This window comes from Heloderma suspectum, chromosome 2, assembly GCF_057233095.1.
Source record: "Heloderma suspectum isolate Gila_16-S chromosome 2, 16-S_ref, whole genome shotgun sequence".
Classification (NCBI taxonomy): Eukaryota; Metazoa; Chordata; class Lepidosauria; order Squamata; family Helodermatidae; genus Heloderma; species Heloderma suspectum.
This window is the reverse complement of record NC_139459.1, coordinates 303,459,499-303,486,845: the sequence shown is the minus strand read 5'-3', so window position 1 is coordinate 303,486,845 and position 27,347 is coordinate 303,459,499. Positions and strand designations below refer to the sequence as shown.

The window sequence follows — 27,347 nt, the reverse complement described above, 5'->3', positions numbered from 1 at the left end:
ATGCTTTGTCTCCTTTTTATTGCTGCTGATGACTACATAACCTACTTTACAAGGCCCACAAAATGAATATAACAGAGACAAAGAGAGAAGAAATGGTAATTCTTTGTTGGATGGCATGTCGCCGCATTTTAGCAGCCAAACTGGACACAATCACAGAGGAAAGGTTATTATTGTGCAGCCTGGCTCTCTCTTGCCACTTTCCCACTTGACAAAAGTACCATCCATCATGCTTTGCATTCCAATTTTTCTGTGTTTTCTTTTCCAGCTCATCATAACATAATTACGATTCTTCAATTTCTTCCCAGCCAGGGACCGATACTTTTCTTCTACTAAAACAACAGCTGCACAATAAAAAGTGGACAAATCAGCAACAAAGGTAAAAAATATGTCTGAAACATGGCTGTGGTTACCTGCCCATATTGCATACTTTATAAATGCTGATAAGTGGCATAGCTGATTTCCAAGAAAGTGGTGCTAGCCTGCTGGGAGAACTTAATAGAAGGAGGGATTGGAAACATCACAGTGGAGGTTGCTGATGGTCTTCCCATCTTCTCCAGAGCTGACCTGTTTCTGTGAAAATTGTAGCAGCAGGAAATCAGATGCCTGCAGCAGAACCAAGGAGCAGGAGAAAAAAGGCACAGTAGCATTCACTCCCCAAGGAAGATCAGTGTCCTGCAGATGCCATGGTATCCCCAAGGAAGTGACAGCCACCTTTTACTGGAGGGATGAAAGCTACAGGGAAGGATAACTACCCTAGTGGTAGAACTTTGGCTATTGGGCAGTATAGAAATGAAATCAATAAATAGTAAGCCATGTAATTTTGGAGAAGGGGTTTGCCAAATGGATTACCTTCCTTACCATTAGGCACTTGTGACTGTTTGTCAGAGAAGAGAGGATTTTTGTAGCACGTTATCTTTTATATATCTTTTCTTTATTATGATCTGTTCAATTTCCTTTCAAAGTAGGAGTTATTAGAAGTGTATCGCTATTCATATATTAGACTCACCACAACCCCTGTTTATAGGGAATGATAGGTTGGGGAGCTCTGTCCTGTGGGTCATTCAATACCCAGAATGGTCCTAGATGGGAATATGACTAAACCTTGGCTTAACTCTGGCAGGTGATGAGCAAATACACAGGGGTGATGTTTCCTTTTCTCCTTCTCAAATTCACTTAAATTGTGATGTCTTGGGTCATTTAAACTTGATATATGAACAATTCCTTATATTTTTAACCATCTAATTGTTGAAAGACTGATCATATTGGCCTACATTACATAGCCCCATAAATGCAGATATATATATATGTGTCAGATAATTATTGAGATGGAGTTTTTAAATTTATCAATGAAATTGACTGGAGCATGGGGAAACACATTGTGAATATTTTTGCAGGCAGTGGTGTACATCTCACTATTGTTAACAAGAAGTTATAGATTATAGCGCCTGGATGTTAAAGACAGGAAGGCTACCACTTCTGCCTCTCCTCTCTCTCTCTCTCTCTCTCTTTTTCTATCTCACTGTTGGAAACAGGTTGCTGGACTACATAGACCTTTGCTCTGATCCAGCTAGTGTGGCTACTTACACATTGCCAAAAAAAAGAAAAGAAAACGAAAGAGGATTTGCATAAGATTTGCATAAGGTTTGCATATGGCAATTTATATGTATAGATGTTCCTTTAGAAAGAACTACTATACAAAACATCTCACCATAGTGGAGAAGAGTGACGGGGTGAAGCGTGCACCTGCTCAGTTTGCTGTCCAAGGTCTAACTGCTGGTGGGCAACTTCAAGACACTAAGGGCGCAATCCTATCAAGATAGGTGGCTGCCTCCGAACTTGGAGGCGACTGCCTATCCAAAGCAAGGCAGGAGAGGAGAGGCACAGGGGGGATCATTCCCTCCACGCCTCTCCTGCTTTGCTATTTTCCGCTAGACAGCCATTTTTGGCTGTCTAGCCACGGGGGCCGGAGGGGCAACCAGGAGAGGAGGCTGCTGTACGACACTCAGCTCCGCTCTCCCTGCCCTGGAACGCCCCCAGCCCAGCTCCACACTCCTCTTCCGAGCGTGGAGAGGGGGCTTCTCTGTGCTGCCTTGGAGGCAATGCAGACGTGGGTGGAGGTTGGTTTTCCAGAACTGACCTCAGAGCGCAGGTCCAAGGTCGGTTCCTGGAAAAGAGCATATCCTATGGCCCTCTAGGCAGTGTCTACTGGCCATAGGATTGCTCCCTAACTCTCTCTTCTTATGGTTCTTTAAATTGGATATGGACTGGTTCTTTAAACCATCTTTCAAATAGAAGTTGCCTTCAAATATTTTATTTATTTATTTATTTACAGCATTTGTATACACTCCACATCAGAAAGATTTCAGGTGAACAATAAGGATAGGATAAAAGAATAAAAACACCATGTTAAATAATTACTATTTTTTAAAAAAGAAGCAGAGTTCTGATAAAACCGCGGACAGTCGCTCAAGGAAGGCTTCCTGAAATAACAATGTTTTTAGGAGGCACCGGAAGCAATACTATGTTAGCACCTGCCTGACTTCCAAAGGCAGAGAATTCCATGGAAGGGGGCCACGACACTGAAGGCTCTTCTTCTGGTGGACTCCAGTTGGGCCATAGGTCCATGTGGAACCACCAGGAGCATGCCCTCTGATGACCTCAGTGACCAGGCAGGTTGATAAGGGAGAAGGTATTCTCTCAGATATCCCGGTCCCAAGTTGTGTACAAGTACTAGAACCTTAAACCGGACTATCCTCTGTAAAGTAGGGCACATGGCCACTCTAGATCCAGCACGGTTCTTCTTACTCTTTTATGAAGAAAGAGTAACCCCTTTCCTGACTGAACCTGTGTGGGAGATGGTTAGTAAAACCTGGGGAGAATTGAGTTAAAGATGGCTGTGGACCTTTAAGGGCATTGCTCTGGGAATCCTGAGCGTTCTCCTCTGGGGAAGTTCTGTGTCTGAATATACTTTACTGTGGCAAAATGCCAATGAGAAGCTGCAGTTGTGCCTTTCTGCCTGGCTTGCTGCCCTCGCTATAAGCCTTTGAGTAAGCTAATATCTAGCTTTTCATCTGCCATCCTGAAAGTTAATTACTGCTGGGTTTATCTTTGTTTTATTCTGCGCTGTTTTTGTTTTTTGTTTTAATGTTCGTACTGTATGTATCGTACACTTGCCCAGAGAACTGAGCAGTTTAAAAGTACAGTAAATAAATAAATACATAAATAAATAAACCTAATAAAACTATACTAAATGTACAGTATGGAATGCTGTAAATACAAAATTTAAGCTGAAATCCTATGCACATTCCCCGGGGAGTAAGTCTCATTGAACACAGTGGGGTTTATTTAATGAGTGGATATGCAGAAGGTTTGGCTGTTAATGTTATTTTAATATAACTATCAACATAAATGACATTTGATTTTTGCACCCCCAGTTTTGCCCAGGGAAAGTGCACCTACTACCTCTCCCAACTCACACTGCTGCCCACCTTGGCTGCCATCAAGAGCCACCTGGCTATTCTGGGCATTGACTGAAAGTCCGGGCACTGAGCAGCTCCTCCCTCCAGCTGCTACTTGTAATGTTATCAATCTGGTCCTGAAATTGGTAATAAGGGAGTTTGCCCATCACGATACAGAACTGGTATATTTGCATGGGCTGTAATGAAAACACCTTACGTTAGAATTTGACAATCAACAATAATTTTAAAAAAATATATTCTAAGTCAGTGTAGCGTGGCAGTTAAAATGTCAGAGCAGGACACTCAGCCAGGAAGCTCACTGGGTGACCCCAGGTCACTCTCTCTCTCAGCCTGTCCTATCACACAGGGTCATTGTGAGGATAAAATGGAAGGGGGGGGGGATCACGCATGCTGCCTGGGCGGAAAGGTGGGATAAAAATGTTTATTATAATTAATAATAATAATAATTAATGTGGTGCCAAAAGCATCCATTACACTATACTTTTCATTGTTTCATTCTAAAAGGGGCATTCATTAATACCTTTTCTCCATTCATTTAGGAGAGGTGCATGTCATTTGATTTGGGAAAGGAAAAGCAAATCAAGGAACAACAAAGACTATGAAGAGGCCAAATTCCTCTCCGGTACACAATATTTTCCTTCCCAACACCAGACTGAAAGACATTAGTTATAAGTAAATACCCCCACCCCGTGTATTTCAAGCAGATTTCTAAGTACAAAGACTCTGCTGAGCCATTCCAGGGGCACATCTGGGTTCACATTTTTCCTCCTCCTGGTTCGGTGGTTTTAACCCCAAACTGAAAAAGTTGATATGATATGATGCAAACAGGACAGTCAAATGAACTCCACCCTGGAATGTGACAACAATGGAGCTTGTGGCCATGCAAATAGGCAGTAGGCAGCAAAGCCATACCATGTGTGAGCCCTTCTACATGAGGTTTTTATTGTGCGCTTGTGATTGCTCACTCACAGTAGTTTGTGGGTCCTTTTTGCGACACTGTCATCCTCAAGGCCTCTCCCGCTCTTTGCAACCATTATCATGATTTTTTCCTAATGAGGAAAGTCTGCTATTATTTAGAAAATGCGTTATAAAAGCCCCATGTAATTGCACAATTCTGCTATACCACAACACCATCTAGTGGTTGTGTAATGGAACATATAGAAAAGCAGAGAAAGAAACCCCCTGGAAAAAGTCACAGGTAAAGGAGCCAATCTTAATCCAGCAAAGAATCTGGAAGCAGAAGCCCCCGTAAAGGTGCAGGATAAAAGCCTCATGTAGAAATGCATCGAGTGTGGGATCAGATGTGGGTGGGCAATTAGATGTATTTCATGAGTGCCTTTGATTCCTAAATAAAGTTCTATACCAAAATACTAAAGTGCATGTTCTAATAAGATGAGCTATTTTAAAAAAAGTAATATGTGCCAATGAGATAATCTGCTATAAGGGCATTTCCACATTTGATTATTTCAGATTAGTGCCAGTTTGAGATTTCTGTTATGCACACGTCTAGACTGCTGTGTTGCTGACACCCTAGTACCCATCTGTCCTATGGTCCTCCCCAAAAGGCAGCTGAGACTGCTCTACCTGGGCAAGAATAGGGGCAGAGATCTTTCTTTCCTTCCTACAGAGAAAAAAAGAACTCAGTCTCTCTCCTGGGAAGAGGGCAGTACACAATGATGAGAAACAAAACAAAAGGAAGAACAACCTTTAATTCCACAAAGCAGACACTTTAAGGCATGGGTGGGCAACCTGTGGCCCTCCAGATGTGTTGGCCTAAAACTCCCATCATCCCTCACCATTGGCTATGCTGGCTACAGCTGAGGGGAGTTGCTAAAACATCTGGAGGGCCACAAGTTGGCCACCCCTGCATTAAAGAAAGGAAAGGAGATTATGGACAGGCTAGGAAAGAAGCTATGGCCAGACATCCCCAAGGATATCCCATCCCACTATGCCAATAATAAGTAAGATAAAGCAAATATGTCAGAATCACACATGATCTGGATCGTGTCCTTTTTATCTTTGAGAAGATTAAATACATGTTTACCCAGAAGCATGTCCCACCAAGTTCAGTAAGGCTTACTCCCAGTTAAGTGTGCATAGGAATACATCTTTAGAATCTCAGCTTCACAGTAATCATGTACTGAAAGAGTATCTACTACTGGCTGAGGCTTGATCATGGACTGCTACCTGTTCAGTTGTTGTGTTGTTTGGCTCAGACATGTTAGCTGCATTTCAACAATTACTTCCTCGGGAGTAGCTTTCTAGTGGTGGCTGCACATGGGTTTTGTTTCATGGCAGTCCCAATTCCTGTGGAATTCCCTGCCTTTAGAGGTCAGGCAGGCGCCAACATTGTGCTCCTTCCGGCGCCTCCTGAAGACGTTATGTCAAGAGGCCTTCTCTGTGTGACCAGTGTGTTTATTAAATTCCACCTTATTGGGATTTATCTTCTTAAAAAATGTGTTAACTCTTTTAACTTGGTGTTTTATTCTTTTACCTTGTTGTTCACCGCACCAAAATCTTCTGATGTGGAGCGGTATATAAATATTGTAAGTAAGTAAGTAAGTAAGTAAGTAAATAAATAAATAAATAAAATGGATCTGAGTCCACCAAACATCCATCTCATTGAGCCACCACATGAACACAGCAGCAGGCACACAACTTGCTGATGGGCTCTTGTATTGGACTGGGGATACAAACACCTGCACGTGCTGGGCTTGTAGGTGCAGGGACTTTTTATACCATCACAGCAGCACCTTGTGTGCACACTGGATTCAATCCATGCCCAAACATTTTCAGGCTTCGGATCACTCCTTGCTGAACTGCAGCCATAGACAACATCTTATGTCAAAATAAAGGAGTGATTTTGAAACCACAACAGAATCAAAACACTTACGTTCGGTAGATTTCCCTTACCGCGTATCCTTAATTTCACTAGATGTTTTTCTGGATATATGAGCCTTCCTCTTTTTCATAATTTTTCAACATACGTTTTTAATAGGTGGTGTTCTTCCTTCTCCCCCACGCTGTGACGTACATCTCCTATTCATTTTTTTATTGCGCACCTGCCAAATTGCACAACATTGCACACGGTGAAACTGTATGCAGTTTCATGTAAGCACTTTTGACAGCCAGTGACATTGCACTCCTGACCTGAACTCTCAAAATGCCTGAGAATGATCCTATATCTTCCAAAGAGAACTCTTAAAAGAGCATCTCCAAGGATATCCCATCCCACCCCACCAACAGGAAGCAAGATAAAGCAAGTATGTCAGGTGAAGTAAGATAATAAACACCAGACCTTTAACAATTTGGTCACAATCTAATATGATTAGGCTGTAATCCTATTCCCATGTACCTGGAAATAAAACCCATTGAACTCAATGGGACCTCCTCCTGAGTAGACATACATAGATTGCACTCTTAGGTGCCTTTAAATTAAGTAATTTCAATGGGCTTAATCATGCCAATGGATTGTGGCTCCTGTTTTTCTGCAGACTGTATCTTAAGAAGATCTTAACATCACTGCCATGCATCAAACATGTATTTATTTATGTAGTCAGAAGGAATTTGGCGTGGAGGTAGGAATAATCTGAAAGGATTATTTGCCCAATTTATCCTGGTTATCATTAGACATGCTGTAGGAAGTATTCACTACTAACCGCTAATCCAATTAAGATCCATGCCCAGGTGTGGCTAACTTATGTGCCCCGAATTTAGCTAGAATGTTTGGACACCATGCCAATTTTTCAAGTTATTTATAAAACGTTTAACCCATTTTTCATTCCCCATTACAGGGGTGGGCAGACTTCAGGCTTGCAGGATCTACCTTGGTTTTTTGTGGTAGAACCCCAAGGTCTACCAGCCAGATCCAGATCCAGATCCAACACCAAGGGCTTCTTCACACGGAGCTTTTATCCTGCTATTGAGATTGGTTACTCACGGAAGTTTGAGGGTCCTTTTGATAACATTGGCAACCTCCAGGGCGTCTCCTGCACTAAATTACTTTTATTCCATTTTTTAAAAGAGCAGAGATAATGAGCTATCAAATTACAGCACTTGAGTTCTGCTTGAGTTCCCTGTGAAAAGAGAAAATCCCGTAATAAGAGGTGCTAAACCACAGTGCCATCTAGTGGCTGTATAATTAAACATACTGAAGACTCAGATAAGGGGGTAAAGGAGGGGGAAAAGGGGCGAGAGAGAGTCCGTCACGATCCTGCATTTAAAATGGAAGCAGAAAGCCCCATTTTAACTGTAGGGTTTTAGGCTGATATAGAGATGCCCAGTGATTCAGAGTGGGGGCAGAGGCGGGCACACACCTAGAATTTAAAAAGGGGGGCCTTTGAGCACATGCTCAGCAGCCCAGAAAATCTGCCCCATCACCATCTGCCCTGGGCTGCACAAGCCAGCAGGGCCCAGGAAGCAATAGTTTCTCCACCAGAATCTATACACATACATACATACGAACACACACACCCTTAGGATTGCTCTGTTAGAAGTCTATCAGTAGATCCCAATCTACCTTCCACTCGTCCCTGCCCTATTATATCCAAAATAACAACAACCCTCTAACGTTTAAAGCCTTAAATGGGTCTTTGGGCCTGTGCTACTTGAACAGCAGCTCCCCATGCTGCATGGCAAGCGACTTCCCAAACTGAAAGGAGTTTCAAAAGCAATTTGAGTTATGGAATGGTAGCCTACTGTCCTATGGAAAAAAGGATGAAAATCCCATGGGTTTGTGCAAGCCCTTCAGCATGCCTACAAAAGTTCTCCGAATACGAGTTTGCAGCCATGGTCATTTATAGTTTCTAGCAAAATCATCATCATGGCATCTAACCTACATATTTTTATTAATAAATGCACAATTTTTAACGTAATAATACATGTTACAAGTATATAAACTTACAGTGTGAAATGACCAACCTGGCTTTTTTGGTACCTTATTTTGCAATTTTCTACAATGCTCTGTATTCACAGTTGCAAAGAAAACAACATGTATAGCTAGAGCTCAGGAGCGCTAAGAGCCTGTAAGATAACAAACACAGGCAGAAGGATAGATTTTGATAAAGAATCAGATTTCAGTTTCAACATTCTGAAAAAGTATTATAGTGAATCAGCTGAGGGCAAAAGGGAGGTAGAAAGAAAGAAAAAGTGCTCAGTTTTATATTATGAGAATTGCTTATCCTGTTAAAGAAAAGATGTGGGTGGAGGGCCAGCCCTAGGATAAATAGCATCCTGGGAGTGAGGAGTGCCTTTTGTGCCCCCCCACGGTCAATTTTGCAACGCCAACCAGAGAATTTATGGGGCCTGGTGCAGTTGTGATGTCTATCAAGACGACACTGCTCAAAACTTTGATCTCTCAGCCTACTGTGCTACAGTTTGCACAAGCCAAAGTTTGAAAAGCCACATTCTGAGCAGTGGCAGTGCACTTTGCAACACAGCAGAACTATCACAGGTTTTACTTGCATTTTTTGGTTTGTAGCAGTTCCTATCTTTTGGTAAGCGTTCTTTATTTTAGAATATCCATTATTTCTATCTTTTAAAATAATAAAGAAAAGTTATAAATAAAAAAGGTATCAAGCTGACCTCTTACAGCTTAAGGCTTTATTTTATTATTATTTATATAGTGGTTATAGTGTTTACAGTATTTGAGGTGCTAAGTGCTGAGTAGCATTGCCTCAAAGTAAAGCTGTGTTCCACTGATTTTTACCTGGTGCAAATGACATCAAAGTGGAAATTGAAAAAGAAACATACTTTAAAGCTAATTGAAGGAAGATCATTTTTGTAGTTAGTACTTAGTACCCAAGCAACCTGTAGAACCTTGAAAGAAGGGTTACAGACACTTGCTTTTGCCACTCTAGCTCACTGCAGGCAGTACATTAAAAAAACACAGCCACTGAGCTCAGCTTGGCACCCCCTTCAGCTCAGCGCCCAGGGTGACGACTCAGCTCACCCACCCCTAAGGCCGGCCCTGTGTGGGTGCTATATTAATAACCTGAGTGGGACTAATTCTAGATTAATTTTTCTCTCTTACTAGTTCAAAATATGTCAAAATGTAAATACGAAAGGCCTGTGCTGTTTTTTTCCAATGGCATTACTACATTGATCGCAATGGTGTAAATTGACATCATTCCATTCATTTGGCTCCGTAATCTCACTGGAAGTACTTCTGACTTGCACCTCTGAGAACTAAGGGAGAAAATTTAGTTTCATGTCCACACAGCTAACCTAATGCGAAGAGAAAACTCCCTGGAAAAGACCCTGATGCTGGGAAAGATTGAAGGCAAAAGGAGAAGGGGACAGCAGAGGGTGAGATGGCTAGATAGTATCACCACCGATGCAATGAATATGAACTTGAGCACACTCCAGGAGAGAGCGGAGGACAGGAAGGCCTGGCATGCTGTGGTCCATGGGGTCACGAAGAGTCGGACACGACTTAATGACTGAACAACAACAACAAAGAAGCTTTCCACATTTTTTTTTGTTTCTGCTCAGAGCTGATCTTTAAAGCATAATCTTCAGTTATAAATAGATCTTTAATCTTTAATTATGAATCGAGCTCCAAACCAACACTTTCTTTTTTAAAAGCCCCCCACCCCACCCCACCCCACCCCACCCACACAAACATGGTTACTACAAAATTACATAAAGCTAAGCAGGTGAGAGGGAGGATGCATTCATTTTCTGTTGAATCTTTATTGTACTCAGTCTCCATAGAAGTGTTGGCCAAACAAGAGGTAATGCATCGTCAAAAAAGACAATGACAGCCATTTTGTGATGGTGCCCATGACACACTCTCAAAATTCATAGAATCATAGAATCACAGAATAGTAGGGTTGGAAGGGGCCTTTAAGACCATCGAGTCCAACCCCCTACTCAGTGCAGGAATCCAAGTCAGAGCATCCCTGACAGATGGCTGTCCAGCTTCATCTTGAAAGCCTCCAGTGTGGGCCAGCTCACTACCTCCCTAGGTCATTGGTTCCATTGTCGTATTGCTGTAACAGTCAGGAAGTTTCTCCTGATGTTCAGCTGGAACTTGGCTTCCTGTAACTCGAGCCCATTATTCCGTGTCCTGCATTCTGGGATGATCGAGAAGAGATGCTGGCCTTCTTCTCTGTGACAACCTTTCAAGGACCTGAAGAGCGCTATCATATCTCCCCTCAGTCTTCTCTTCTCAAGGCTAAACATGCCCAGTTCTTTCAGTCTCTCTTCACAGGGCTTTGTTTCCAGTCCTCTGATCATCTTTGTTGCCCTCCTCTGAACCCTCTCCAGCTTGTCTGCATCCTTCTTAAAGTGTGGTGTCCAGAACTGGACACAGTACTCCAGATGAGGCCTAACCAGTGCTGAGTAGAGGGGAACTAGTACTTCCCAGGATTTGGAAACTATGCTTCTATTAAGGAAGCCCAAATTATCATTTGCCTTTTTTGCAGCCACATCACATTGTTGGCTCATATTCAGCTTGTAATTGACAACAATGCCAAGATCCTTCTCGCTTGTAGTGTTGTTGAGCCAATTATCCCCCATCTTGTAACTGTGCCTTTGGTTTCTTTTTCCTAGATGCAGAACTTGGCATTTGTCCCTATTAAATGTCATTCTGTTGTTTTCTGCCCAGCACTCCAGTCTATCAAGATCACTTTGAATTTTGTTTCTGTCTTCCAAGGTATTAGCTAACCCACCCAATTTTGGATCATCTGCAAATGTGATCAGCATTCCCTGCACCTCCTCCTCCAAGTCATTAATAAAAATGTTGAAGAGCACTGGGCCCAGGACTGAGCTCTGCAGTACTCCGCTCATTACCTCTCCCCAGTTTGAGAAGGTCCCATTGATAAGAGAAGGTCTCTTTGAGTCCGATTCTGTAGCCAACTGTGGATCCACTGGATCACTGTTTCATCTAGCCCACTTGTAGCTAGTTTGCTCATCAGGATATCATGGGGCAGACTGTCAAAAGCTTTGCTGAAGTCGAGGTATATTATGTCCACAGCATTCTCACAGTCCACAAGGGAGATTAGTTGATCAAAAAATGAGATCAGATTCGTCTGGCAGGATTTGTTCTTGACAAATCCATGTTGGCTTCGAGTAATCACTGCATTATTTTCAAGGTGCTTACAGATGGATTGCTTTATTCCAAATGTGCCCACCAATCAAAAAAGGCTGGGGACCCAACATCTCACCATACTGGGAAGACTGTGACCAGGTGATTTGTGCCTGCTTAGTCTTCTGTCCAGGTGCTAACCGTTGATGGATGAAAGACGTCTGCTGTCCCTCCCTAGAGTTCCTTATCTTTAAACTAGACTTAGTCTGGACAGCCCTTCAAATAAAGGACACTTTCAAACAGAGGACAGTTTTTTTATAAAATAGGACACATTACCTAGTTGGTAACAGGTTTATTAATACAACTTCCTGGCAGGGCTCTTATACAGGCCTGTAGTAGAGATTCTCCTAGTCTATGTGAAGAGAAGGGAAGGGACAGAAATGCAAGATACATGCCACCTCTCAGTATGGATCAGGCAATATTTATTTAGACGTGTGACTCAGCTGCCACCTCTCTCATCTTTTCCACATTTAACTGTTTATAGCACCATAATTTCACAGTTGTCTGATGCTAATAATGAATCAAACTCCTTAACCTCTCAATCCAACCACAGCAAAATGTGCTCTGGATGGATGCGGAGGTGTGGCAGAGCCCTTTCCCGCTATGGCCAAGGTGGCCTCATGCAAAACAGGCCAGGCCTCCTGTCACTTTAATAGTTGTACAGAAAGGTAGATCTGCCTGTTGTACGTAACTATTAAATGGGCAGGAGACCTGTCCCTCTTTCACATCTGGCCACCCTTAAGCCAGTACAGCAACAGCATGACTAACCTGCACCTGTTATTACAGTCCAGGTCCTGGTCCAAGTTCTGACAGAGTCTCTTTAAATGGATTCCCCCAAGTTTATTTTTATAGCTGCATGTCAGCTCATACAGTATGAATCAGACGTTTATTTAGATATGTGACTCAGTTGTCACCTCTGTCACCCTTTCCAAATTTCCAGACAGCCAGTATGGTGTAGGGGTTAAAGTGTTGGACTAGGACTGGAGAGACTGGGGTTCTAGTCCGCACTCTCCCATGAAGCTCGCTGGGCGGCTTTGGGCCAGTCACTGACTCTCAGCCTTGCCTACCTCTCAGGGTTGTTGTGAGGATAAAATGGAGAGGAGGAGGTTCATGTACACTGCCTTGGGCTTCTTGGAGGAAAAGCGAGATATAAATGTAACAAATAAATGAATACAGAAAAAGCAGACATGCCTGTCGGTCAGTGTCTCGCCGTGTCCCAATACGCCACTGTTACGTGACATCAGTACACGTCTCTCACAGAGCCAAGTCAAATAATATTGAGTCACGCCTATTTATATCTTCTGGCTTTCATTCCATCCACATGAGACTCTGATGTATGCAGCAGGCATAGGAGGCACTGCTTCTCCTTCTGTCTGCTTAGTCCTTGTCTCTCTACGTCTCTGCTCCTCCCATCTGGTTTTCCAAAGCAGTAAAGATCCAGAAGGAACCAAAACAACAGAAAGAAAAAAGGTAAATATGCCTCTTTTTGAAATGGATAATAAATAAGGCAGTGTATTGCTGAGGGTAAGGATAATGGATGGCTGTGGGGCTGAAGGCTGAGTTTTAGGCAGCAAGGTGATGTTTTATAGACAAGACTGGAGTGGAGACTGTAAGTAGGTCTTGAGAAATATAAAGAGAGGCTTACTCTGTTCTACAGGGAGGAGCTTGTCAGCATGGAGGGACCCTTTGAGTCTAGCACAGCAGGCAAAGATAGCTCTTTAGAGTGTTCCTTGGCAATGATCACTATGAGGCCTTCTCACTTGTACATAAGATGCATGACAGCTAATAACACAGCCCTCTAGATTAGATGAGACTGCCTACGACTGAAGACAAAATTAGTACCTCTGTGCCAGTACAAGGCTGAAGGAGCGTTAACATCAGGAGACCAGGGCTGGGCCAAGACATTCTGCTGCTGAGGTGAAGGACAAGCTGGTGCCCCCCTCGTATTTCATGCACAAAAGCCATCTGAATTATCAGTTGAATCTTACTTCAGTACTGGGGATGGGACAGTTGGAAACACAGGCATCGATTTCCCTTTACAGAACTGCTTCCATAGGCATAGGCTCTGGAAAACCATTTATCTGCAGTGGCTTTACCAGCCCTAACCATGGAATTACGAACTCAAGCTTGAGGACATTATTGTGCAAGGTGAGATTACAATACACACTGATATGTGTGTGATGTGTTATTTTATTGTTATATTGTTGATATGGTGGTTATAATGTGTGGGTAAATTATTTGATTCCTATAAAAGGACTAAAGTTACATATACATGCTAAATACTGCTGGTGGTAAAAGAACAGCATCTGACACAATAGTAAGGTTTTTCATGCTACCAGAAAAAATTAGGGGAAGTGGCTACAGAAATGCTCCTTCACAGAAGCCACTGCCAAAAGTTGTGCAGCTGTGTTGATTCACTGTGTATATGGTAGAGGTTCTTTACCACATGGTTTGCGAACCCCTTGGCTAATGGAAACACTGGAAATGTCCAAAATAGTTATGTCATGTGTCTGCTTTTTGAGATTTATACCCATGTCATGGTATATATCATTTACCTGTAAATGGTGGAAAAGAGGATGACATTTGGAAATTGACATTTGAAGGCACTCAGTTTGCATTTTCTGACATTTCCCAATGAGCTTAATACACTCTTAAGATGTACCAGTAAATGTCAACATTCACCCATTTTTGGACATACACCATAACATATGCCATTCTCTCGGACGTTAGCAGCATTGGTGTTATCACTATGGTCAAACTGTATGTGTGTATATATATATATATATATATATAGTAGCTATCATATTTTGCTTTTTTTCTCTCTGAAAGTACTGGGATGTCTAGAGAAGTAGGAAGATTGAAATAGTAATTAGTGAAAATTGAACTTGCTTGAAACCAAACACCATAGGAAAACTGGCAACAACATTTTGGAAACTGAAAACATTTTTTTAAAAACTTTTGTATTACAGCTAACCTTATCTTTAATACACTGCTACCACTGTAAATACCAAGGCAAATTGGTGTGGCTTACTCGTTTTTCTGATTTCAAAATCATATAGGCAGACCTATGAACACTTAAGTGCTGGTTATTGCCTATAAAACCCTAAACAGTTTGGGACCAGGATATTTTAAGGACCACCCTCTCCCATATAAGTCTGCCCACTCACTGCAGTCTTCCTCTGAGGTCCTGCTCTGTGCTCTGTTGCCATCATAGATTCAGACAGCAATCCTATGTCCCCTAGACAGCATCCGGGGGAGATAGGATTTTTCTGTTTCCCAGCTCCGAGCTTGTGGGCAGTGCTATGAACTCATAACTGGGAAACCGTGCTCCCTGCCCCCTCCCCCTTGTAGCTGGGACGGAGAGAACCTCAGCGGCTGCCCCTCTGTGCCTGTCCATGCTCATAACACAGAGCACAGACAGGGCGAAAAGGGGGTGTTCCCGGGGGCGGGGAGGAGACAGCAGAAGCTAAGGAAAACTGCAGGGCAGCCAGTGCACGGAAGGAATCCTCTCCTCCGTGCTTCAGCCACTCTGCATTGGATAGGCAGTTGCCTCCGACTTCAGAGGAGGCCGAAGGCAACCATCTATCTCAATAGGATTGCGCCCTCAGTTGGTCAGGATGTCGGACATGGCCTTCTTACCTGCAGCACCCAGGTTGTGAAACTTGTTGCCTTTGATTGCCAGCTGGCTCCCTATCTGACATTCTGGTATTCCATAAATACCCTTTTGTTTCACTGTGCTTTCGCTTTGTTTTTCTCCGCTCCTGTTGTATGTTTTAACATCTGGCTTGGTTTTTTGCTCTGTTTTATTGTTCAGACTGTATTTGTTTTAATTTTACTGTAAGCAGCTTTGGGCCCCTCAAGAGGTAGATAGATTAGATAGCCAGGATCTGACCTAATGCCCTTTGACACTAGAAAGCTTCATAAACAGTGAAAAGGGACGTTCTGGCTGAATCTTGGCTCATTTCACTGAGTGGTTTACACTTGAGTTTTATCATGGTAAGAGTTAAAAGAAAATTCTTTCTTGGCTAAGATAAACCAGTAAAAGTCTACATCCATTCCTCTGATCTGATCCAGTCAATAATGGATCACTCAAAATCCTTCATTTGGAAATGAACCAGATCTTCAAGTCTTCAATGTACACAAGCATAACCAACATTTAACAGTAAGCAACCGCTGAACCATGAAAAAGCTGTTGCACGGTGCTATGTTTCCTTCATACACCAAGAGCAAAAAAGCAATGAACTCCTTCTTAATCATAGGTGTGCAGCCCACTCCAATGATACTTACTTGGAAGTAAATGAGAGCGTGTTTAGTGGCACTGAAGTAATTGTGCACAGAACTGCAACCTAAATATATAACAAAGCTAGAGAGAGAATAAATATGTTCCGTCACCGGAAAGTATCCTCAGTTAGCGAGTGGGGCTACAGGATGGTTTGGTTGACCATTCCATAAATACCTTCTGTGGGTATTTTTTAAAGAATACAAATGTATTCATTCTTTATTGCGCTTACATTCATTTAATGGACCCTTAAAACGGGTTTTTGGTAGAAGGAAAGTTTTGCAGTTACTACAGGGCAATCGTATGGGCGGTATCCAACGGGGCTGTGGCACAAGCAGCTCCTCCTGCTGATTCTGTTACGCAAGCAGGACCCACTGCTTGCGCAACTGAGATTTGACGCTTCCTACAGGAAGCCCTGAAATGAGCGGCAACATTTATTTCCGGGTTGGGGCAGGCTGGCTCCCTTATGGGAGCTCTGCTGACCCGTGCTACGCCAGAAATGAGCATTTCCACTCATTTCTGGTTGCTCCTGGAAGCGCTCGATCTCTGTTGCACAAGCGGTGAGTCTCACTTGCAGAATGGAATCGGTGGGGGGTGCAGCACCACACTGGATCATGCCGTATATATGTAAGTTCACTTATTTCAATAGAGCTTACTTCCAAGGAACTGGATATAGGAGGCCTGGAGGCCAGACTGCTTTAAAAAAAAATCTAATAGTACATAGAATCATAGAATAGTAGGGTTGGAAGGGGCCTACAAGGCCATCGAGTCCAACCCCCTGCTCAGTGCAGGAATCCAAGTCAGAGCATCCCTGACAGATGGCTGTCCAGCCTCGTCTTGAATGCCTCCAGTGTGGGAGAGCCCACTACCTCCCTAGGTCATTGGTTCCATTGTTGCATTGCTCTAACAGTCAGGAAGTTTCTCCTGATGTTCAGCCGGAATCTGGCTTCCTGTAACTCCAGCCCATTATTCCGTGTCCTGCATTCTGGGATGATCGAGAAGAGACCCTGGCCTTCCTCTCTCTGACAATCTTTCAAGGACTTGAAGAGCACTATCATATCTCCCCTCAGTCTTCTCTTCTCAAGGCTAAACATGCCCATTTCTTTCAGTCTCTCCTCATAGGGCTTTGTTTCCAGTCCTCTGATCATCTTTGTTGCCCTCCTCTGAACCCTCTCCAGCTTGTCTGCATCCTTTTTAAAGTGTGGTGCCCAGAACTGGACACAGTACTCCAGATGAGGCCTAAGCAGTGCTGAGTAGAGGGGGACTAGTACTTCCCGGGATTTGGAAGCTATGCTTCTCTTAATGCAGCCCAAAAGAGCATTTGCCTTTTTTGTAGCCGCATCACATTGTTGGCTTATATTCAGTTTGTAATCGTCAACAATTTCAAGATCCTTCTTGCTTGTAGTGTTGTTGAGCCACGTATCCCCCATCTTTTAACTGTGCCTTTGGTTTCTTTTTCCTAGTTGCAGAACTTGGCATTTATCCCTACTAAATGTCATTCTATTGCTTTCTGCCCAGCGCTCCAGTCTATCAAGATCACTTTGAATTTTGTTTCTGTCTTCTAAAGTATTAGCTATCCCGCCCAATTTTGTGTCATCTGCAAATGTGATCAGCATTCCTTGCACCTCCTCCTCCAAGTCATTAATAAAAATGTTGAAGAGCACTGGGCCCAGGACTGAGCCCTGTAGTACCCCACTTGTTACTTCTCCCCAGTTGGAGAAGGTCCCATTGATAAGCACAATTTGAGTCCAGTTCTGTAGCTAACTGTGGATCCACCTGAGAGTTGTTTAATCTAGCCAACTTCGAGCTAGTTTGCTCATCAGGATATCATGGGGCACTTTGTCGAAAGCTTTGCTGACATCCTGACAAGTTTTTATGCATGAAACATTTGGACTTGGCTACAGATATTGGGAGTCTTAGAGTCAGTTTGTAGAACCAAATGAGCTGAGTGTACCCATGCAGAGAATTTAGCTCACCAGTTCTCCTTAGATGAAGCAGTCGTGTCATTTCTTCAGTACATATCCTTTTTCTGTACAGACACAAAGCATTTACCTAGTCATGTAGCAGATGTGGGTTGAACTGTGAATGATGTGTGCATGTGATGAAGAAATTTCCAACCCAGTGGAGGCTGGTGGCTCCGATTTTGGTGGGGCTGTGAATCCATTCAGCGTTTCAGTTAGGACCAGCCATAACTCTAAAGGAGCTGCCCAATGTTCTGAACCTATTTTGGGGATAGGGTACAGCACCCTGGATAGCTCTGTTAGAGCGCTGGCTGGTTCTGACTGAGTGGCTTCCAGAGTGGATTCACAGCCCCACCAAAATCGGAGCCACCAGCCTCCACTGCTCTAACCTCTTCAAGACCAGCCAGATATCCTGCATAATCCCACACAAGCTCATGTTCTCAACACAGTTTTTCTCTCCAACTGAAAATTATAGTCTAAAAATGCAAAAGAATATACGCCAGGAATGCAAACCTACGCACATCTACACGGAAGTAAGTCCCACTAAGTTCAATGGCGCTTATTCCCAGATAAATAAGTATAGGACTGCAGCCTAAAGAGCAGCTAGACTCTTAGGCTCTCTTCACATCTGGCATTTTATCCCACTACAAACTGGCCCTTTTGATTCCAGATCCTTTCTGGGATTTAGACTGGCCCTGTATACAGGCATCTCTCATAGCGCTTCCCTCTGCTCTATACCTTTTCATAGCTGCACAGAAAAATCAGAAGCCCTTCTAGTGAGTGTAAAGGTGGAGGGAACCCTCCTTCCAGATACACTTGCTTGGGTCCTCATGGTGGCTTCCCATCTACTGGCTTTCTTCCTCCACCCCCCACGCTGTTGTTGCTCTTCCCCCTTATTCTGGCTTCCCAACAACCCTGTAAGGTGGGCTAGGAGAAGAGATAGTGGCTGGCTGGCTTCCCAATCATACGGATGTTAACTTCCTGACTGTTAGAGCAATACGACAATGGAACCAATGACCTAGGGAGGTGGTGGGCTCTCCCACACTGGAGGCGTTCAAGATGAAGCTGGACAGCCATCTGTCAGGGATGCTCTGACTTGGATTCCTGCATTGAGCAGGGGTTTGGACTCGATGGTCTTATAGGCCCCTTCCAACAATACTATTCTATGAATCTATGAGTCTATGAGCAAGTCCATTCAATGGCTGTATGCACATACATGCCATGCCAACCCTGTGCAGATGTCTGCCCCACCTTCTTCCATGCCATCCTAGATGGTTGCCACTCAGAAGACATGGTTTGAATCAAAGGAGCACCTCCCTCCCTTCCTGGCATCTGTCCAAAGGCACACGGGGGGGGGGGTGTCTTGTTTTCATCTCTTAACTTGTGCTGTACTGTTTCCTCGCAGCCCCCAGGAAAGCTATGACTTACTTCTGAGTAGACGTAAGATTTTGCTGTAAGTCTGCAACCCTAGGCACATTTACTTAGGAGTAAGCCCCACTGAAGTCAATGGGACTTACTTCTCAGTAGATATAAGATCGTGCTATAAGTCTGCAACCCTCTGCATACTTATTGGCAGTAAGCCCCATTGAAGTTACTGGGTGCTCTGAATCAGCAGAGGGTGTTGATTCTGAGTTTGGTGGAGTGGGGGATCAGATCCATCTCCCTTTGTCGCAGGGAGGCATTTTACCCTCTTCTCCCTACAATCGAGAAATGTGCTCAAGCATTTACATGGTAGACAGGTGGTTTCCTCGGCAAGACTTGAGCAGAGGCAGGAGCTCCCCTCCAACCATGTGCCCCCCCCCCTCCTTGCAAGAAAGGGAGAGAGAGCACAGTTGGTGGGAGAATCCTGCCCTCGTGCCTGCCAAATCTGCTCGGTCTCCTTCCGTGTAAGGAACACTCCCGCCTGTTCTTCCCTCCTTGCCAAGAGGATCCCCACTGAGGATCTCCCGGGTGCAACACACCCTGCAGCCCATCCTCAATGCCTTCGTCATCCTGACCGTGCCCCCAACAACTGAAAACAAATGCCCACAGCCGCCCAGACACAGTGGTTTCTTCCACTACTGGAGAATTTTACAGGGAGGTCATGGCGCTCCTGTTCCATGGACTGGAAAAAATGCCACATTTTTTGCACTTGAGGAAAACATGGGATTGGCTGGGGAAAATGTCAGGAGATGCCCTGGAGGTTTACAACGTCATCTAAAGAGCCCGCAAACTTCCATGACAGAGCCATCTCAATAGCAGGATAAAAGCTTGTGTGGAGAAGCCCTCAGACAGAACTACAGATTACCTTATCTATGTACCTCCTGCCCAGATCTGAGATTTGCTGGAGCCAATCTGAAAAGCAGTGTTAGAGCAAAACAAGATACATTTTGAACAGTGAATTGCTGGGCCAGGCCCTTCTCTAGAACAGAGAGAGTGTAGCTGTGCAGTTAAAACTAGAAGGTGTTCTTTGAGAGACAAATTTGTGCTTCCCTACGTGATATGCACTCTCAAGAACTGCCAGTCCCAGCATTCTTTCTGCTTGGTAGGACGGCAGGACAGCTGCTAGGAAGAACAAAGAACCATAATGGGGTAGGATCCTGAAAGATGATGCTGTTAAAGTGCTGCACTCAATATGCCAACAAATTTGGATCACTCAACAGTGGCCACAAGACTGGGAAAGGTCAGTTTACATTCCAGTTCCAAAGAAGGGCAATGCCAAAGAGTGTTCAAACTACCGCACAATTGCGCTCATTTCACATGCCAGCAAGGTTATGCTCAAAATCATACAAGCTAGGCTTCAGCAGTATGTGAACCGAGAACTACCGGAAGTACAAGCTGGGTTTCGAAGAGGCAGAGGAACTAGAGATCAAATCGCCAACATTCGCTGGATCATGGAGAAAGCAAGAGAATTCCAGAAAAATGTCTATTTCTGCTTCATTGACTACGCTAAAGCCTTTGATTGTGTGGATCACAACAAACTGTGGCAAATTCTGAAAGAGATGGGAGTACCAGATCACCTTACCTGTCTCCTGAGAAACCTGTACGAGGGTCAAGAAGCAACAGTACGAACCGGACATGGAACAACCGATAGGTTCAAAATTGGGAAAGGAGTACGACAAGGCTGTATATGTGCTGTGGTGCTGGAAAAGACTCTTATGAGTCCCCTGGACTGCAAGGAGGTCAAATCAGTCAATCCTAAAGGAAATCAACCCTGACTGCTCATTGGAAGGACAGATACTGAAGCTCAAGCTCAAATATTCTGGCCACCTAATGCGAAGAGAAAACTCCCTGGAAAAGACCCTGATGATTGAAGGCAAAAGGAGATTGAAAAGATTGATTGAAGGCAAAAGGAGACTGAAAGATTGAAGGCAAAAGGAGAAGGGGACGGCAGAGGATGAGATGGCGAGATAGCATCACCAATACAATGAATATGGACTTGAGCACACTCCAGGAGAGAGCGGAGGACAGGAAGGCCTGGCGTGCTATGGTCCATGGGGTCACGAAGAGTCGGACACGACTTAACGACTGAACAACAACAAATACTGATGTCAGGGACAGTAGAAGCCAGTGCTGCTAATAGAATTTACAGGTCTAGCATATATATATATATGTGTGTGTGTGTGTGTACATGTGTGTGTGTGTGTGTATATATATGTTTCACTGAAACACACACACACACACTTACACCCCATATTGCTATATCTGATTATAAATACATATCATTAGACTGTGCATATGAGATGGGAAGTGGTATGTATGAAGGTACATATCGCATGTTTTTACTGCCCCCCCTCCCCAATTTTGCTTGGGCTCTGGTCAAATCAATGGTTCATCCAGCCTCATATGGCTGGCAGCCTTTCTAGAGATGTAAAAAAAAAGGGGAGGGGGAGGAAGTGGGGATCTCAGGCAGAGGTTTTTTGCAGCCCTGACATCTGGCAGCCTTTAACTGGAGATGCCAGGAATTTAATTTGTTTACCCTCTCCATGCAAAGCATGTGCTCTACCCACTGTGTCATGCCTCTTCTCCTGAACAAGAAATAAACAAATAAGGCAACATTACGTGATTCTGCAACCACACTTGTGCCTGCCAAGCACTCAGGTATTGTACTAGCAATTTTATAATAATAGCTCTGTCTGCTAATTGTAAATTCAGTATGAAATCACAAATAATTTTCTGTTGTGTTGCAATTTATCATCCCTTTAATATGTGCTACATCAAAATATATCAATATATCAGCTCTGCGGGATGGGAGTTGGGGGCACTGTGCTACAGTGGTTCCACTCCTACCTGCAGGGCAGATTCCTGAGAGTAATATTGGGGGATTCCTCTTCTACCCCATGGCTATTAAGCTGTGGGGTGCCACAGGGTTCTATTCTATCCCCCATGCTGTTCAACATCTATATGAAGACATTGGATGAGGTTATTAGGAGTTTTGGGGTAGGGTGTCACCAGTACACTGATGATGTTCAGCTCTACTTCTCCTTGTCGGAGTCAGCTGGGATGGTGAAGGTGCTGGATCAGTGCCTGGAGGCTGTAATGGGCTGGATGAGGGTCAATAAACTGAAGCTGAATCCTGACAAGATGGAAGCTGTTTGGATTGGTGCTTCCCAAGTCCAGGAGCTGGGCAAGCGACCTCTCCTGGATAGGACTACACTCCCCCAAAGGAGCAGGTGCATAGCTTGGGAGTACTCCTAGAACCATCCCTGTCACTGGAGCCCCAGGTGGACTCCGTGGCCCAGAGTACTTGGGGCCAACTTCAGCTGATCTGCCAGCTACAGCCTTTCATGGAGAGTGATAACCTAACTACAGTAGCATACACACGCTGGTAACTTCCTGATTAGATTACTGCAATGCACTTCACGTGGGGCTGCCCTTGAAGATGACTTGGAAGCTGCAACTAGTGCAAACTGCAGCAGCTACACTGTTGACTGGAACATCACATTAAGATCACATAACACCAGTCTTAAAGGAATTGCACTGGCTGCCAATATGCTTCTGATCGGAATTCAAGGTGCTAGTGATGACATTTAAAGCCCTAAGAGGCTTGGGACCTTGATATTTGAGGGAGCGCCTCCCCCTACATATGCCTGCCTGAAGATTGGAGGAGCCCTATGTCCCACCAATGTGAGACATACACTACGGTGGGATGTGTTAGAGGGCTTTTCCTGCTATGGCACCCTGGTTGTGGAATGCCCTCCCCTTGGAGGCCCAATTGGCACAGACACTGGCTTCATTTTGGTGCCAAGTTAAAACATAGCTCTTTACCAAAGCCTTTGATGGCTAATTGGATTCCCTGAGTTTGTACACTGTTTTAACTGTTTTATTGTTTCAGATTTTAAATTAGTATTAGCTAGCTTAATGATTTAATATGTTTTAGCTGTTTAAATTATTTATTGCTGTATACTGTTTAAATTGATTTTATCTGTACACCGCCCTGAGATCTTAATGATATAGGGTGGGATACAAATGTTTTAAATAAATAAATGTGTGTATGTTTCATCTTCTTTCTAGAACAGAGAAACAGAAAATAGGCAACACTCTGTCAGTTTTATCATGTCATAATCAATAATAATGGTACCTTTCCATTACTCTATGATGAATGGTGTTTAAGGGGAAGAAATGTTGATTTTATTCCCATTTCCCTTTCATACTTTTCATTGTCATCACGGACAGTTCTTTGCTCCATTGTTTCTCTTTCAGCACAGTGTCGATTAAAGCGTGGGGTGGGGGGCAGTCTTTTGCCAACATGCAAGCCTTGTCCTCGCCTTCAGTGTGTGATTGCACAGGACTCCCCAAACATGTGGGGAACAGCCTTTATGCACATACCTTTATGCGCGTAGAGCCTCATTCAAGCCCTCTTCAGTCATTCAGTATCTGTGGACACTGAACACATGGGGGTGCAAACTCCAACCCAACCTACCATTCATTCAACTGTCTGTAGACGGTACCCACACATACACCAGTACACATGGAGGGTTCTCTGCATGTGAACGGGATCCCGCTCCTGCTCCCCTTCCACACATTCTTATGGTGCGAAGGTAAGAACTGAGCTCTCGAATCCCTCTGAATGGAGATGCCCTCCCCACCCACAAAGATGCACGGTAGGTGTTCAAACGAACATCCCTCACATGTTACAGGGGAGAGTGGAGTCATGCTCACCAGCCACATACACATGCTAGTCACATGTTCCTCTGTCTGTATAGATGTAGAGCTCCTCCACGTAAGGGGAGATCTTGGGCCAATCAGGATCTCTCCTTGCATGGAGGAGCTCTATGTTCCTACATCAGTACGCATGTAGGGCCCCTTCTCACACGTGCCGAATGCACAACTGGCATGGCCATGGCTGCCAGGTACATTAGCAGTGAGGGCAGTGGTAGCCCACAGACCCCACAAACCTCTCACGTAAACCCCTCTACAGTGATTCTGGGGTGAGAGAAAGGCACTCAGAGTTACCCTCAGACATGGTAAATTAGTCCCTGTTTCACCTTAAACAAATCAGACTGGCAAGATCTGGACAGAATTACATACTGGATCCTATACATCCATTGCTTTGCCTGTATCCTATTCTCTTTGGCTGAATCTTTTTCTGTTGCTTTGAGTAGCATCACACACCTAGCTGGAGCATACCTGCTCACTCTCATTGTATGAAGAAGATTAATTAATATATCCTAATAACCTTATGAGGTAACTTAAATTGAGAGATAGTGACTGGCCAAAGATCACCCACTAAGCTTCACGGCTGAGTGGGAATTTCAGCTGAGGCCTACTCAGTCCTAGTCTGATACTCTAACCACTACACCACCCAGTAGCATTGGGGGGTTCACTTAAACCCCCATGTGTGTCCTCCACACAAGGAGAAATCCCAAACCAACTTTGGTACATATGTATGGCACCTTCAAAAGGCCACAAAATGGTCAGCCAGTGGGGGGCATGGTTAGCACATGTATCAGTGGTGGGCTAGTAAAGCCTCAACAACCCCCTCACATGTTCATTTAGCACAGGGGTGTTGGACCTCTTTCAGACCAAGAGCCAAATTCAATTTTTAGAGAAGCTCTCAGGCTCCCCATTCCAGTGGCAGGTGGGCTGAAGACAAAGGGGGCGAGGACAAAGGCAAATGGGGTGGGCCCGAAAAACAAAAGAGGTCAGCCTATTGTAGCTTCAAGCTCTTCCTGCCAGTAAATAAGCCCTAGGAGAGGCATTTCAACCTTTTAGAGGAGGGAGGGGAGGCTGCACAAAAAACGGGAAAGCAGCAAATGATCCGTGGTTGGGAGAAAGAGGGTGGGGGTGGGACCGGGGGAAAGTGGCGCCGCTATCTGGGGAATCTCGGAGGCTGGATTAGGGCCCCTGTGGTTCTACACCTGATTCAGCAGATGAAGGGGTTTGAGCAAATCCCTTATTGGTAACAGGGTTTCAGGGTTTACCCCTAATAAACATTCCCCCTCTAGACTTAGGAACAATGCAAACGACTCTCCACATGCAGCCAGATGTGGAACATTTTCTCAGCTTGCCCTTCAGCATGCATGAGTCACCCCATGTACATTGCTCACTCCCATGCCTGCCCTGCAATTACCTGGCCTGAGAGAAGGTTTAGGTTTTAGCTTTATGTACTGTACAATACTATGTGTGTCTACTCAGAGAGGTAAGCCCTGTAGTGATTGTAGTAAAAACCACCATGTTATCTTCCTAAGGTACAGACCCAAACTTTTTACAAGCCCCATTTACTTCACTGGAGCTTACTCCCAGGTAAGTGGGTACAGGATTGAAGCCTTATAAAGTTAGTTTTATATTTCTAAACAGCGTTTTGAGCATTTCCTAGCAGTATTCATAGAGAGGAAACATACAGAATGTTGTCAAGGCACAACTGTTAGGGTTGTGTTAAAGAATGTGAGAGCCTGCTGTGTTAACTGCTTAATAATTACTAAATTTAAAACCAAATTACAAGAAAGAAAACAAAATTAACATTGTCAGGACACAAAGGGCAACTAATAAAAGTAATGAAGAGGGAGTTTTCAGCCTCTTTTTTTTTTACTTTCCTGTGTATTAAGACGTTCACTGTGCTATTTCCATTGTATTTATACACAGCAACCTAGGTTTTGTTAAGCCCTTCAAGACTTAGCAATTAGCATATTAGGGAAATGATGGTATTGCAACTGAGCAGGGAGTTAAAGTGAAACTGATATAGCATTATAATATATTGTACATGAGATGAAGAGAAGGATTTCTATAGTTCATTCAGACACTGAACTGAATGAACTATAGAAATTAAACAACCCTCGCATAATCCTAGAACAGACTATGGTTTAAACAGCCCTTGCATAACCCACGCTTGTCGGGTTTGCACAACACAACAACCCCCAAGCAGGGGTTGGATATGCAAAGTGAAGCCCATGAGAGACGCGGACCCAAGACAAACCACACCATGGCATGCAAACCAGGTCACTGCCTCACTCATTAGAATCCATTGGACTGTCCTTGCTTAAAATCCCCTCTTTCTAGGAAGTCACATCAGTTGTGACCTTTTTTGAGGTGACCCCAATGCTGTGGAACCTTTGCCCTGTTTTGGATATCATTCAGTAGTCACCATAATCACCACAGGAAATAAATCATTTATAGAATAAGTAGGTAAAAAAAAAATCCTGTGTGAAGCAGCTCCAGAAGTGCACACAAAAAAGATTTTATAGTTTTAAAACACATGACAATGCAGAAGCAGTGGGGATGTATGGCAAGACAAAGGTTCATACTTGTTAGATTAGATTAGATTAGATTAGATTAAGAGTAAATAGGGACCCAGCCCTCTCCATCTCACAGATTCCCTCCCTCATCCTTCTTTACTGGTTCTAATATTCTGTTCCACTAAATCACAGAAAGCCAGTACGTATTTTTATATTATACTATTTTGTTCATTCGGGGCCGCAGTGGCTTAGTGGTTAAGACGCTGAACTGCAAACTGGGAGGTCGTCAGGTCAGCAGTTCGAGACCCGAGTGCTGCGTGACGGAGTGAGCTCCCGTCTTCAGTCCCAGCTCCTGCCAACCTAGCAGTTAGAAAGCAAGAAATTGCAAGTAGATAAATAGGTACCGCCTCGGCGGGAAAGGTAACAGCGTTCCGTGCACCTTGGTGTTCAGTCATGCCGGCCACATGACCACGAAAGCATCTTCGGACAGCGCTGGCTCTTCGGCTTAGAAACGGGGATGAGCACTGCACCCTAGAGTCGGACATGACTGGTTGGGGACACCTTTACCTTTTTATTTTGTTCATTACAATTATCCCTCCCCCATATTTTGTGTAATGTAAATTGATTAGTCATGGAAATAGAGGACAGTATGAAAACTTTGAGTAGCAGCACAAAGCAGTGTTGCTTAAATCTTTTTTTAAAATCTTATTATCAATTGTAGTTCATTTTCCTTGTACATGCCACGAGATTTATCATAGTTTCTTGTCTTACCTGTTCCAGTCCCAGCTCTGACTCCTCTCTTGGTTGCCATCCTTTTTTATCGTTCTGTTCTCCCACTACTCTCAGAAGAGAGGCCTCCAGAAATGGGAAAGCCAAAAGGAATCT

General features: G+C 43.9%; 1 long non-coding RNA gene across 1 annotated transcript; it reads right to left on the bottom strand.

Annotated features, from left to right (window-relative positions):
- On the bottom strand, positions 1–27,347 carry LOC146354915 (uncharacterized). Its single transcript, XR_014787436.1, has 3 exons — positions 27,234–27,347; positions 6,373–6,541; positions 1–341 (listed from the first exon to the last, which is right to left on the bottom strand). It is a non-coding gene; the product is annotated as an uncharacterized LOC146354915 (long non-coding RNA).